At 41.0% G+C, this 14,436-nt stretch overlaps 1 pseudogene; it reads left to right on the top strand.

Annotated features, from left to right (window-relative positions):
- Positions 1 to 1,395: 1,395 nt before the first annotated feature.
- Positions 1,396 to 14,436, top strand: part of LOC149259976 (3-phosphoinositide-dependent protein kinase 1-like) — a 37,325-nt pseudogene continuing 24,284 nt past the window's right edge.

Consider the following 14,436-nt stretch of genomic DNA (forward strand, 5'->3'; position numbering starts at 1 on the left):
AAGGAGCAAGGTAGCTGCACATGGAACAATTTTTAAAGTTTAAAGGATGGAAAGAATGCTAAAGAAGGAGAGGCAATTAAGAATCTCTCAATCAGCTTAATAGAGAAGGGTGAATGAGCTCTATCTAGGGGCAGTAAAGAATCCCTAAATAACTGTCAAACACATGTAAATTAGAGTAAATATGAGCCGCAGGGAATTCATATTCATGTCCAGTTCAGTTTAGATGAAAAAACATAAAGAAATAGCAGAAATTGATCCTAGAGTGTGGTTAAACAAGCTCTAAGCTAATCTTTCTTTCTGCTATTTAGAGGGTGAAAGATGAAAACAGAGGTAAGAAGCACTTATTGAGTCATGTGGCAGCACAAGGATTCCACATTCACTTCCTCATATCATTAGACACAGAGCAGATAGTCGTTCCTCCAATCTCTTCAGCAGTCTTTGATTAAGTAAAACATATCAGGTATACAGTGCGAGTCTCTAGCGAAAATTATCAATCGACCAACCCTGAAACAATGCAGAGGGTGGTATATGTAGGAAAAATTATCCAAAATTGTTTATTACAGTTGCGACCTAAACAGGTCTGAAAGTAAAAGATTACTTTAAACTAAATCTATCAAGAATAAATGCAAGAAAATATCTATGGGCTGCGCTGAGGGCAGCCGTATCAAAATTGAATTAATGCATTGTCCTCAGTGGCTTGGTGCAGTGCTTCTGCAATAACTGTTCATGGACTTCTGCTCCATTGTAGTTTGGTGGCTTTAAGTGCTTTAACTGTGATTTGAGAGCTTGGATGGGCTTACACCATCTGATTTGACTTTGTTGGAGGCCATTCAATGTTGACCTGCTTTGGGAACTGAAGATTTCCATTAAAAATTTAACTGATACTCTTTGCCACTTCATCTTTCCTCTGATACTCTTTGACAAATGAATCGGGCCGGTTCTCTCCTTTTCTGTGGGTCAAATCAAAATTTAATGGCCGCTGTTCGGCCCTCTGTTTCCTTTAGAACTGTCTTTTGCTCCATTCTGAATGCCTCGTGAAAAAAAACGGGTCATTCGGTGCTTTTTGGGCTTGCTCGGGGCTGCGCAATGAGAGGTTTTCCATTTCGATCCATTTCCCGTAGCCATGCGCGATTCGCGCATGAAAAATTGCCTCAGAATTTGAATCCAGGCTTCCTAAGCATGATTTTCGCCTCTCGCTCCAAAAATTGATGATGATGTCAGCATGACATCAGCGGGTGGGACCATGGTACGATGGATGATGTGGCAGGATGATGTCAGCAAGGTGACATCAGCATGTATGGTGGATGACGTGGCAAGGGTGACTTGGCAGGAGGTCGACGTGTGCAGATGATGTGGTGCGGTGACTCGGCAGGCACGTAGAATAGGACAGGTGACATGGGGCGCGCGTACAGAAGGCGGAAAGCGGTTTCATCAGACCGCTTTCTGTACAGGAGTGGTATCCGTCAGAGCCCTTCCGATGCAATAGAAGGCGGACAGGTGTCTTTTGTACGGCGGAGAAACCGCCTCGCCATCGGAAGCTAACGACCGAGCAGCGGGGCGCCTTCAAAATCACCGAGAGCCGTCGGATGGGGAGGACCCGATCCGACGGTGGATGGAACAGGTGAATTGGCGGGGGAATAATGGACGGGTGCGTGAATATTCAGATTTTGATATAGCGCGGCGGGGAGGGTAAAAACTTAGGAAATGCAGGTTTTCGTGGGTTAGTTTAGGCGGGGGGGACATAACTTAACGTTTAATCAAGCTTTTGAACATTAATCTTTGGAAAAAGACTGCGGAGGGGTAAAATGTGGGGTTTTAAGGGGTAAAGGGGCGGTGAAGGTTGTTATTCTGACCAGGTGTCAGAGTAACTCCTGCTAGGACACAGATGGGTTAAAAACGGCCCCAGATGAACTATTTTTTCCCAGACTTAGGAGAATAGGGCTATAGTGCCAGGGAGGGGATATTTAATATTTTTTTGGGGATTTTTATACATAGTTTTAGTAGGGGAAAGGGAAGAATCTAGGGAGTTAGATAATAGAATTAGTAGTCAATATGGAGATGATGAGAAAGCGATAAGGTAAGGAACCTTAGGCTATTTTGGGGGAATAGAACTTTGTAAAAGAAGAATGGAAATCCTTGAGTGAGGCAGATCTTCACCAAGGCCAATGTTATGGAACATGATGAAACTAAGAGGCTCAAACAGATCTTGACCTCTTTGGGGAAATTAGTGAGTGATTTGGGGAGTAAGGAGAAAGGGGAGTTAGTTATGTCCATCTTGAGCTTTTCCAGATGAAAAACTACATCATGGATGTGATCTGAAAAGATATAACACTTTAGAACACAAAATTGATCATGAATCATTATTCTGCAACCTCAAAAGCTACCTACCCAGCCTACTTTCCTAACATTTTTTCTTCTTTTTGGTTTGGGTGCACTTAGACTTGCAGACCCAGCTTTACAATTTTTTATTTTTTTCTGTTCTACTATCTAAGTCTACACTTATTTCTGCCAAGGGCTCAGATTAAGCAGTTGGGCTCCTTTGATTCTCTACCTATCTACAAATATCCCAAGATTAAGCTGTTTGGACAGATATCATTCTCTATATTCTAAAACAGGAAATTGAAACCTGGGGAGGCCAAGATTAAGCTGTTTGGCCTTCCCTTAACCTAAAGAACTCTTCAAAAATGGAACAACTCATCAAAATTGGAAGATAGCAGTGACATTTAGACTAGCACACTTCATGGCTTCTTCTTTGGTCTCTTCTGGAAATATGGAACATTGCAGCATGCAAAGTATGACATATTTGGCATGAAAAATGTCAATCATGAAAAATGAACACCTGTCGCAACAGGAGGCTAACAGTGGCTCCACTTGGGGATGGCTTTCCTTGTGAAAAGCCAAGAACAATAGGTCAAAATGCCTGATTTTCTGTTGTTGTTGTTAATTGGAGAAACTTCTTGGTGTTGGTTGTTAGGTAATTGAAACTTTGTAATATGAACAACCTCCTCCTCAACCGAAATATTGTGAAATGCATAGCACTGCCTGCTTTCTTCTGCATGCTTGCTATTATGTAGAATGTTGCTTGAGCATTGTACCTTTGAAACATTCTCAACACATGGATCAAAACTGATGTGTTTGCTTTACTTTTGCTTTGACCAAGGGTGCTGATATGAAACTAGACCAATCCTCTGTTTTGATATTTTTGACTGAAGACTGCAGACAGCTCCTCTTTACCATGGATGGCTGTGATGTGACTGTGCCACTCTTGCTATTTTGTTAAAATTAGTACAGAGACAGAGCTTTTAGAACTGGAACACTTGTATTGGCTGTGTCTTCACAAGATTTATTGCTGCTCATCTAACATTCAGAAAAATAAAACAAACCGTTGATATATACAAATATTACTGTACAAAAGATATATACAAAGCTGCACTCTATCCCTTAAAAGGGATCATGCTAATGTTTCAGCATACGGCCATTCACAGGGCCTTCTTTAGCAGAAATATCCTCTATAGATTTGAGAAAATAAGTGTTATTTCCCTGAACAGCAGAAATAACAAATGGCCCTTTCCATAAAAAATCAAACTTTGCATGTTTTCCCTTGTCTTCTTTTCTTGAGTCCCACCTTAGAAATTTGTCACCAATGTAGAAATCTTTAGCTTTAACTCTCTTATCAAACATCTTTTTGAGCTTTTCTTGCAGAATTTGAGCTCTGTCATAAACTTGTTCTTTGGTTTGCTGAAGATGAATGGTCTGATTAATCCTTCTTTGAATGTCATTTGGTTCAGCCTGAATCTCCTGTAATAGCTTAATAGTAGGAATACCCAGGGATGAAGGAAATCTGGCCTCCATGCCATATACCAACTCATAAGGGCTCATTCCAATGGATCTTTTGCTGGAAAGTCTGTCTGCCCATAGGACATTTACCAGTTTTTTGTGCCAGTTCTTCTTGTTTTCTTCTAGCACTTTCTTTATGATGTTGATGAGGCTTTTGTTGGATGATTTGGCCAAGACATTGCCTTGAGGGTAATAGGTTGTAGAGTGGCCCAAGGTAATATGAAATTGGTGGCAAAAATTGATCATTTTTTTGGACTTAAAGGCAGCGGAATTGTTAGTGATGATTTTCTCAGGGCAGCCAAATCTAGAAAGGATATTGCACTCAAGGAATTGGATGATGATGGTGTCATTTTCTTGCCTACAGGGAATGGCTTCAATCCATTTGGTGAAATAGTCGGTGGCTGTTAGGATCCATTTGTGCTGGCCTGAGGAAGAGGGATGGATTTCTCCAATGAAGTCAAGACCCCATTGTTGAAAAGGTTTTTCGGTTGAGATGGGTTTCAGGGGCAAAGGTAACAGCTTTCTCTTGCCCTCAAAGATTTGGCATTTGTGACATGACATGGCAAACTTCTTTACATCTACAAAAAGAGAGGGCTAGTAAAAACCGGCTCTTAAAATTTTATCAGTAGTGGACTTCCAATATAGATTTCCTCCACAGTCACCTACATGGAATTCTTTCATGACATTATTAGTTTCATTCATGGTTAAACAATTAAGCAATATACCTTCATGATTTCTCCAAAATAATGCACCATCTATGACACAAAACTTTAAAGCCTTCATTTTCAAAAATCTTTTCTTGGTTTTGGACAATCCTGGGGGAGCAAACAGGTTTAACAGTACAAAACATATATCAGCATACCACGGAGATTGCAAAAAGGTCTCACTGATTTTTGGAGTCGCCAGCTCCTATTCATTGTCCAGTTGGTTAATGTCTAAGGCTTGAAAGTTTGTTTTGGACATCAGTTTGGCTAAACCTTGTCCCTTTATCAGCTTGGTTGGTTTTATTTCTATGTCATACTCAAGGATGTTTGCTATCCACTTGCCTCTTTTGCCTTCTAATCTCTATTGGGTCAATATGTCTTTTACAGTAGCGTGTGGGACATAGGAAATCACATGTGAATATAAAATGTACACTCTGAAATCATTGATGGCCTTAACAAGTGCATAGGCCTGCTTTTCCATGATTGGGTACTTCAAAGGGGCATCTCTTAAGGCTTGACTGAAAAATGCAATCGGCTTTTCAGCTCGTTGTTCATCCTTTTGCAAAAGGACAGCAGCTATAGTATGATCAGATGCAAACGAAAATGTGATAAAATCTTTGTCAAACTATGGGCTGGTGAGGACAGGGGTTTGGGTTAAGGCCGTTTTGATACTCTCAAATGCTTGCTTGGTTTCAAGAGACCATTTTACCTTGGCATCCTTTTTTAACATATTGCTTAACAGTTGTATCAGTTCAGCTAGATTTGGGATAAATATTTTTAAGAAGTTGATTTTTCCAAGGAATGCTTGCAGCTCTTTTATGTTTCTGGGATATGGGATTTGGAGAATGGCTTGGACTCTTTTAGGATCTATTCTAATCCCATCTTTTGATATGATGTGGCCAAGTAATTTGCCTTCTTCAAGGCCAAAGAGAGACTTCTTGGGGTTCAAGGAAATGCCATATTTCCTGCATGTCATGAATATTTGCCTAAGATGCTTGAGGTGCTCTTTATCAGATTTGGAAAATGGGGTAAGATCATCAAGATAGAAAACTAGGAAGTCATGTATTTCTTTGGCAAATGCAATATCCATTGCTCTTTGAAAGGTTGCACCAGCGTTTTTAAGTCCGAATGGCATCTTAACATACTTAAATGTTCCCCACAGTGTGGTAAAGGTTGTCTTGTCTTGGTCATCCGGGTGAGTAAGTATTTGATTGAAACCTGAAAAGCCATCTAGCAAAGAGATTCTAGATGACCCCACTACCCTTTATAGGATGTGATCCATTTTGGGCAAAGGATAGTGGTCTTTTAGCGAGACTTGGTTTAAATTTCTTAGATCTACAAAAAGTCTAATTTCACCTGTCTTTTTTCTTGTAGGAACGAGGTTTGATACCCATTCAGAAAATCTGATGGGTGCTATTATGCCTGCTTCAAACATCCTCTTTACTTCCTTCTCAATCATGGGAAGAAGCATAGGGTTAATTCTTCTAAGTTTCTGTTTGAAAGATTTCTCGTTTGGTTTTAAGGGAATTGTGTGTTGGATCACCGAGGTGTCATAGGATTTCAAATCTTCATAACTCCACGCAAATACATCTTGAAATTCTTTGAACAAATCAATGTACTTGGGCTTTTGATCAGGTGGTAAATTTCTGGACAATTTGATCATTTTGGGATTCTCTGCTGTCCCAATGTTGTGTTCTTCTATAGCAGCGTTCAATGGTTGTAATTTTGGCTTTCTGGGAACATCATTGGCGTCAAACATGTCTTCTAATGGGGTTAGGCCAGCAGGCAGAAAATTGTCCTTTAAGTCAATGATCTCAGCCTCTGTTTTGGAAATTTCTTCCAAATGCATTTGTTTCAGCTGTTCTATGTTTGTTTTGTCAAAAACAGCAGGGTTTAAGATTTGTTTGGCTATTGCAGCTGTTACAGCCTGCTGATTTTCATTTGTTTACTGTTGGGCATCATTGATAACATCCATGTCAATGTTAATATTCGAAAACTCATGCTCAAGGGTGAGGAAATTGTTGATCTGGGCATCATTTTCAAAAACTTGCCAATCTTTAAAGTTATTTGGGACAACAAGCCTATGTTTTATCTCAATAGTAAAGTGATGGTTTGGCTCAAAAGGAAGCTTACATGTACTAGCAAAGGTGGCTAGGCTGTGTGCATGAATGTTATGCTCTCTTGAAATCTTAGCCAGGCTGAATTTAGTGAATGCATTGAGTATATTAGTGGCAGCAGTCCTATAAGCTCTCATTCTATTGTCATTGGTAACAAAATTACCTTTCATTTGTTGTATGATTAAATCAGAGTCACCTAGAATAGACACTTTTGCAGCTCCTAGAGCTTTGAGCAGTTTAAAGCCTAAAAGCAGAGCCTCATACTCTGCCATGTTATTTGTGCATTTGAAATTCAGTCTGTAGGCATGACCTTCTGCATGATTATTATATGTATTGTGAATCCATACACCTGCCCCTACTCCTAACTTGTTGACAGAGCCATCAAACTCTAAATACCATTTGATTTCTTGGTTGTGGTTTGTGCTAAGAGTTTTAGCTATGCTAGGATTGGGCAGATTTGAAATTTCTGTTTGGGGAGTTTCTTCTAGCATGCTGGTTGCATTAATTGTTGTGACAGTCTCATGGGTATGTGCAACCGATTCTTCATTGATTTGTGCTTGTTGTTCTAGAGCCAAAGGCTCATCATTAGTTGGAGAATTTGTATCATCATTAAATAAAATAAAGGAATCCATATCAGAATGGATTGAGTAAATGGGAAAATTTTCAGGCTTGCTCTCACTACTTACCACATATTTCATGAGTGTTTCTCTGTACAGTCTCTTTGATTGCCCAAAGACTGAAATAGTGGCATAGGAGAGGTCTAGTTGAAGGGATCCTTGGAGCTTTGTTCCCCAGGATCTTGACAGGAGCATACCATATTTTGGTGGGATGTCAGCCACCACCACATCCGTGAGGATGGTCTTGTTGGGATATTGAACTATGGAGACACACAAGTCTTTGATGAGGACTAAACACTTGACTTGACTTGAGTCAAAGGAGTACAAATCTTTGTAGGGTCTTGTAATATCAAGGTTCATCTTTTCCATAACTGCTTTGGGCATCAGATTATGTGATGCTCTTGAATCAAACATAGCGTTGTGCAAAACTTTTTCATGTATATGCAAACTGACATAAAAGGGTGGAACAGGTCCATATGTTGATTTTCAATTAACTTCTGGGCCAAACAACAGTTCAGGGGTATCATCCAGAACATTTACATCATCCTTATTCTCTGGGATTTGAAGTGATCTTTGAATTTGTTGCCTGTATACATCATGTTTGGCAAGTTCTGAGAGGGGGATGGATATCTTCAACTTAGCTATTTCTACCTCTAAATTAAATGGCTTTTCCAATGGAGTCTTGGTGTTGATAATGGCAGTTTTTTCTGTTTCATTTGAATTATCTACTATTTGCTCTTTTTTGTTAGCGTTATGGGGATTTACTGCTTGCGGTTTTTCAACTTCAGGAGGGCTTTTTGGAACGTTGTTCGAGTTTTCTTCAGAGGAGGGAGGTGACGGAGGCTGATCAATAGAAGGCTGCATTTCTGTTATGTCTTCTACAGTCACTTGATGCGGGTTTGGGACAGGTATATCAGCTGGTTCTGTTATGACAGCCTTGCTCTTAATCTTGTTAGGTTGTTTGCCATCCTTTGTTTTGCTAGGTTTAGAAATGTCAATGGTTCTAGTTCTCAGCTTATATTGTTTGTGTACTTCATACACAGCAGTATCATAACCTTGTTTAAAATCAAAAGACTCACCAGACTTAGTCTGAAATTGACTAAAGTTATGCTCATCTTGGTCTTCTTGGCTCAGGAAAGTTTGATGCTCACCCTTTAGATCCATCAGGTTCATGTGAGTGTCTTCTATGGGTTCACTAGAAGTGGATGCCTCAGCATAGTTTTCTTGAAAAGGGGGTCTTATGTCATGATCTGGGCTTGACCTACCAACATTTGTGTTCTACATTTTCCTAAAATTTGGGTTCCTTATGGTATTGGACTGCTGTCCTTCCCATGATGATCTCCTCTCAACACTTTCTACTCTGTCTCCCAGCCTTTGCATTCCACTGATAATATCATCAAGCTTTTGTTCTAAGGCTGAGGGTTCTTCCTTGAAGGTGGTTCTTCTTTCCATTCTAGCTCTGTTTCTTTGGCAATTAGGTTGGCCTCTACGCTAACAACAACATTTTTCATATCTGCAAGGGTCTGAGGAGCTCTTTCTTTTAACTGGTATGCCATATCCGGGTTGAATCCATCAGGGAATTTATACAAGGCAAGGTCAGGTGGGGGTCTTAAGTTCTGTGGTATTGCATTATAGACATTATTGAATCTTGCACAATACTCCAAAACAGTCTCCTGGGGACCTCTTTTGATTGTATCATATTCAGCTAGTATGTGCAAGGGGTCTTTCTTTTTCTCCCATCTGTTGGTAAAGGATTGGTAAAGCTCATCAGGAGTGGTTATAGAATTTGCAGCAAGTGATCTAAACCAAGTTCTTACATCACCGGTTAAACTTTGAACAAAAATTCTCATTCTCACGCTATCATCGTCTATATCGTAGTTTTCAAAATAGTCTTGCATCTTTTTGGTATGCTGAAGGGCTGTGAAAGGACCGGTGGAATCAAAATATATGATTTTAGATTGGTAATCTTGAGGTAAAGCCCCAGGATTAGCAGGCAGTTGCAGGGGTGCATATCTATTAGCCATATTGGCAGGGATAAGTGGAACAATGGGGATAACTGGAACAACAGGGACAATAGGGATAACAGGAGTAACTGGAACAACAGTAGTGGTAGTTGTAGTATGTGCAGTGAATGGAGGTGTGGATGGAGTGCTTTGAGATGTGGATGATGAACAAGGGGAAGTAGGGGTTGAACGAAATAAAACCTTAACAGGAGTTGGAACACAGCTTGGGAGAGCTGCTTCAAGACTCAAATCGGCAAAATCTTCTCTTTTCTCTTGCTTCCTAAGGATATTTGGGATTAAGTTTGGATTTTCAAAAGCATCTAGGGGATTTGGGTCGGGATTTGACCTTATATATCATGGATTCTTCTTGGGAGCCAGCTTCCGAACTGTTTTGGTATTTTTCTGGGAATGTTTTTAGAATTGGCAAGGTACTGATCAAATTTTGGAATGGCTGTGTATAGCCTAAAACTAGCATGAAGACTGACTGAAGCAGCTTTTATTTACTTATGTTAATGCAAAGCAAAGACAGTTTCAAAGGCTACCTGGCTGACATTCAGGCTTCATCTGTAGTTTTAGGGAATATACAACAATTAGAAAATTGATTTCTCAGTGGATTCTTCCAACCTGTTTTGTGATTTTAACTGAGGAGTTCCCCAGCGGGGCTTTCCAACTTGACTTATGAACTTATCTGAGGATTGGTCCCCAGCAGAGTCGCCATTATGTTATCACTTATGTTGTCCTTAAGCTCCAGAAAGGATACGGATGAGGTAACCACAAACCAACTTTGGACTGCAGGTTCTAGCCCACCTGCAGTCAGAGAGGGCTCTCTCTTTCTGATTTAGCTTTGTTGATGATGATTTTAGGTTAGTTATTGATTTCAGGGGTTTTGTTTGTGTTTTGGTGGGAAGATTGATGTTTTTCAGGTAAAGAGGCAGGTATAGTCTGAAAGTTTCGAACCATTGGGCATGGAGTCAAAGAATAGGACTGCTGGTGCATTTTCTTCGTCATAAGAGGAATAAGGAGCAAGGTAGCTGCACATGGAACAATTTTTCAAGTTTAAAGGATGGAAATAGTGCTAAAGAAGGAGAGGCAATTAAGAATCTCTCAATCAGCTTAACAGAGAAGGGTGAATGAGCTCTATCTAGGGGCAGTAAAGAATCCCTAAATAACTGTCAAACACATGTGAATTAGAGTAAATATGAGCCACAGGGAATTCATATTCATGTCCAGTTCAGTTTAGATGAAAAAACATAAAGAAATAGCAGAAATTGAGCCTAGAGTGCGGTTAAACAAGTTCTAAGCTAATCTTTCTTTCTGCTATTTAGAGGGTGAAAGATGAAAACAGAGGTAAGAAGCACTTATTGAGTCATGTGGCAGCACAAGGATTCCACATTCACTTCCTCAGATCATTAGACACAGAGCAGACAGTCGTTCCTCCAATCTCTTCAGCAGTCTTTGATTAAGTAAAACATATCAGGTATACAGTGCGAGTCTCTAGTGAAAATTATCAATCGACCAACCCTTGAAACAATGCAGAGGGTGGTATATATAGGAAAAATTCTCCAAAATTGTTTATTACAGCTGTGACCTAAACAGGTCTGAAAGTAAAAGATTACTTTAAACTAAATCTATCAGGAATAAATGCAAGAAAATATCTATGGGCTGCGCTGAGGGCAGCCGTATCAAAATTGAATTAATGTGTTGTCCTCGGTGGCTTGGTGCAGTGCTTCTGCAATAACTGTGCATGGACTTCTGCTCCATTGTAGTTCGGTGGCTTTAAGTGCTTTAACTGTGATTTGAGAGCTGGGATGGGCTTACACCATCTGATTTGACTTTGTTGGAGGCCATTCAATGTTGACCTGCTTTGGGAACTGAAGATTTCCATTAAAAATTTAACTGATACTCTTTGCTGCTTCATCTTTCCTCTGATACTCTTTGACAAATGAATCGTGCTGGTTCTCTCCTTTGCTGTGGGTCAAATCAAAATTTAATGGCCGCTGTTCGGCCCTCTGTTTCCTTTAGAACTGTCTTTTGCTCCATTCTGAATGCCTCGCGAAAAAAAAACGGGTCATTTGGTGCTTTTTGGGCTTGCTGGGGGCTGCGCAATGAGGGGTTTTCCATTTTGGCCCATTTCCCGTAGCCATGTGCGATTAGCGCTAGGCGCTGATCGCGCATGAAAAACTGCCGCAGAATTTGAATCTGGGCATCCTAAGCACGATTTTCGCCTCTCGCTCCAAAAATTGATGATGACGTTAGCGGGTGGGACCATGGTACGGCGGATGACGTGGTAGGATGAAATTAGCAGGGTGACGTCGGCATGTATGGTGGATGATGTGGCAAGGGTGACTCGGCAGGAGGTTGACGTGTGCAGATGATGTGGTGCGGTGACTCGGCAGGCGTGTAGAACAGGACAAGTGACATGGGGCGCGTGTACGGAAGGCGGAAAGTGGTTCATCAGACCGCTTTCTGTACGAGAGTGGTATCTGTCAGAGCCCTTCTGCTGCAATAGAAGGCGGATAGGTGTCTTTTGTATGGCGGAGAAACCGCCTCGCCATCGGAAGCTAACGCCCGAGCAGCGGGGCGCCTCCGAAATCATCGAGAGCCGTCGGATGGGGAGGGCCCGATCCGACGATGGACGGAACAGGTGAATCGGTGGGGGAATAATGGATGGGCAAGCGAATATTCAGATTTTGATATAGCGCGGCGGGGAGGGTAAAAACTTAGGAAATGTGGGTTTTTGTGGATTAGTTTAGGCGGGGGGGACATAACTTAACATTTAATCAAGCTTTTGAAGATTAATCTTTGAAAAAAGACTGCGGAGGGGTAAAATGTGGGGTTTTAAGGGGTAAAGGGGCGGTGAAGGTTGTTATTCTGACCAGGTGTCAGAGTAACTCCTGCTAGGACACGGATGGGTTAAAAACGGCCCCAGATGGACTGTTTTTTCCCAGACTTAGAAGAATAGGGCTATAGTGCCAGGGAGGGGATATTTAATATTTTTTTAGGGATTTTTATACATAGTTTTAGTAGGGGAAAGGGAAGAATCTAGGGAGTTAGATAATAGAATTAGTAGTCAATATGGAGATGATGAGAAAGCGCTAAGGTAAGGAACCTTAGGCTATTTTGGGGGAATAGAACTTTGTAAAAGAAGAATGGAAATCCTTGAGTGAGGCAGATCTTCACCAAGGCCAATGTTATGGAACATGATGAAACTAAGAGGCTCAAGCAGATCTTGACCTCTTTGGGGAAATTAGTGAGTGATTTGGGGAGTAAGGAGAAAGGGGAGTTAGTTATGTCCAGCTTGAGCTTTTCTAGATGAAAAACTGCATCATGGTTGTGATCTGAAAAGATATAACACTTTAGAACACAAAATTGATCATGAATCATTATTCTGCAACCTCAAAAGCTACCTACCCAGCCTACTTTCCTAACATTTTTTCTTCTTTTTGGTTTGGGTGCACTTAGACTTGCAGACCCAGCTTTACAATTTTTTCTTTTTTCTGTTCTACTATCTAAGTCTACACTTATTTCTGCCAAGGGCCCAGATTAAGCAGTTGGGCTCCTTTGATTCTCTACCTATCTACAAATCTGCCAAGATTAAGCTGTTTGGACAGATATCATTCTCTATATTCTAAAACAGGAAATTGAAACCTGGGGAGGCCAGGATTAAGCTGTTTGGCCTTCCCTTAACCTAAAGAACTCTTCAAAAATGGAAAAACTCATCAAAATTGGAAGGTAGCAGTGACATTTGGACTAGCACACTTCATGGCTTCTTCTTTGGTCTCTTCTGGAAATATGGAACATTGCAGCATGCAAAGTATGACATATTTGGCATGAAAAATGTCAATCATGAAAAATGAACACCTGTCGTAATAGGAGGCTAACAGGAAGCATCAAGGGATAAGATCATGCGTGCTATTGATCACTGGCTTGATCAGATTATAGGAGGATTCATTACTGAGTTCATGGTAGACACTATAATAAGCTATAGCGAGGCCAAGTGTTGCTTTCTCAAAGGACCACAAGGTACGTACGTTAAGTCTCTGAACACTTGGATTAAAATGCTATTGTGTGAAAAGAAGATTATGTGAATATGTTGATGTTCGGGGCTACGCGAAGTGGGAGAATTTATAGAAATGAAGGTAGTGTAGAATAAGAAACTAGCCCCTTGATTTCACCTCCGTGAGGGGACGAGGAAGAGCTCGCGAAGGTCCCTCCACGAAGTGTGATCCGTTTGATAAGACAGAGGATTCTACACATACCACCTCCACCCATGCCATCACCTATTTCAGCGACATCACCTTCATCTTCGCTCGTACCACCTCTGCCACCCTAGCATTTGAATATGGTGAGCTCGATAGAGTTGCCTGTTTTCAAAGGAGTGGGAAATGAAGATCTAGACCAGTTTTGGTTCGTGGTAAAAGCTATATGGGAAGTACAAGGAGTGATGGATGATAATATCAAGAAAGCAACATTGGTTAGCACTTTGTAGAATTACGCGCTAACCTGGCACATTAAGCACTCTAGTGATAACCCGAATGCGGGAATCGTGGCTATACAAGCTGCGCTAACTAGGGAATTTAGAAAACTGAAGTCAGAAGCGTAGTCAATCATTGGGTTGAAAGAAATTACAATCAATGCTACCAGGTGAGACTCCTTGGGAGTTCAATGAAAGGCTGAAGTGCATGATTCACGAAGCTAATATGACCCTGACAGATGGATAACACGTGAATGGTTTGTAGCATCACTATCACCGCATTTGAGGAACGCGGTGTTGCAGTAAAGGTTGACAAATCAGGATGAAGCCTTAGAGGCCATGATGAGGCTACATGAGAGCCCCATACAGGATCCTAACCTTGGAATTCAGTAGATCCACACATAGTTGAAGAACCTATGCCTGGACATGCAGGGTCTGAAACAGGATAGGATAGTTTGACCAGAAGTGCGCGAAGAAGTGTGGTGCATAAAATGCAAGGCTCAGGGACATGATAAGGACCATTACCTGGTACTTGTGACTTATCACGCATGAGGAGGACTGATGCCAATAAGGCCAGAAGCGCAAGCAAGACCGAGCGTGGTGCTTGCTTTATGGTGCGTGATTTGTCAAATAGGAGGAAATCATGTTATGGAAAACTGCCATTTGTTGTAGAAGTACACACAG

This window comes from Pinus tabuliformis, chromosome 6, assembly GCF_031772625.1.
Source record: "Pinus tabuliformis cultivar Carrire ecotype Pingquan chromosome 6, CPIR1, whole genome shotgun sequence".
Lineage (NCBI taxonomy): Eukaryota > Viridiplantae > Streptophyta > Pinopsida > Pinales > Pinaceae > Pinus > Pinus tabuliformis.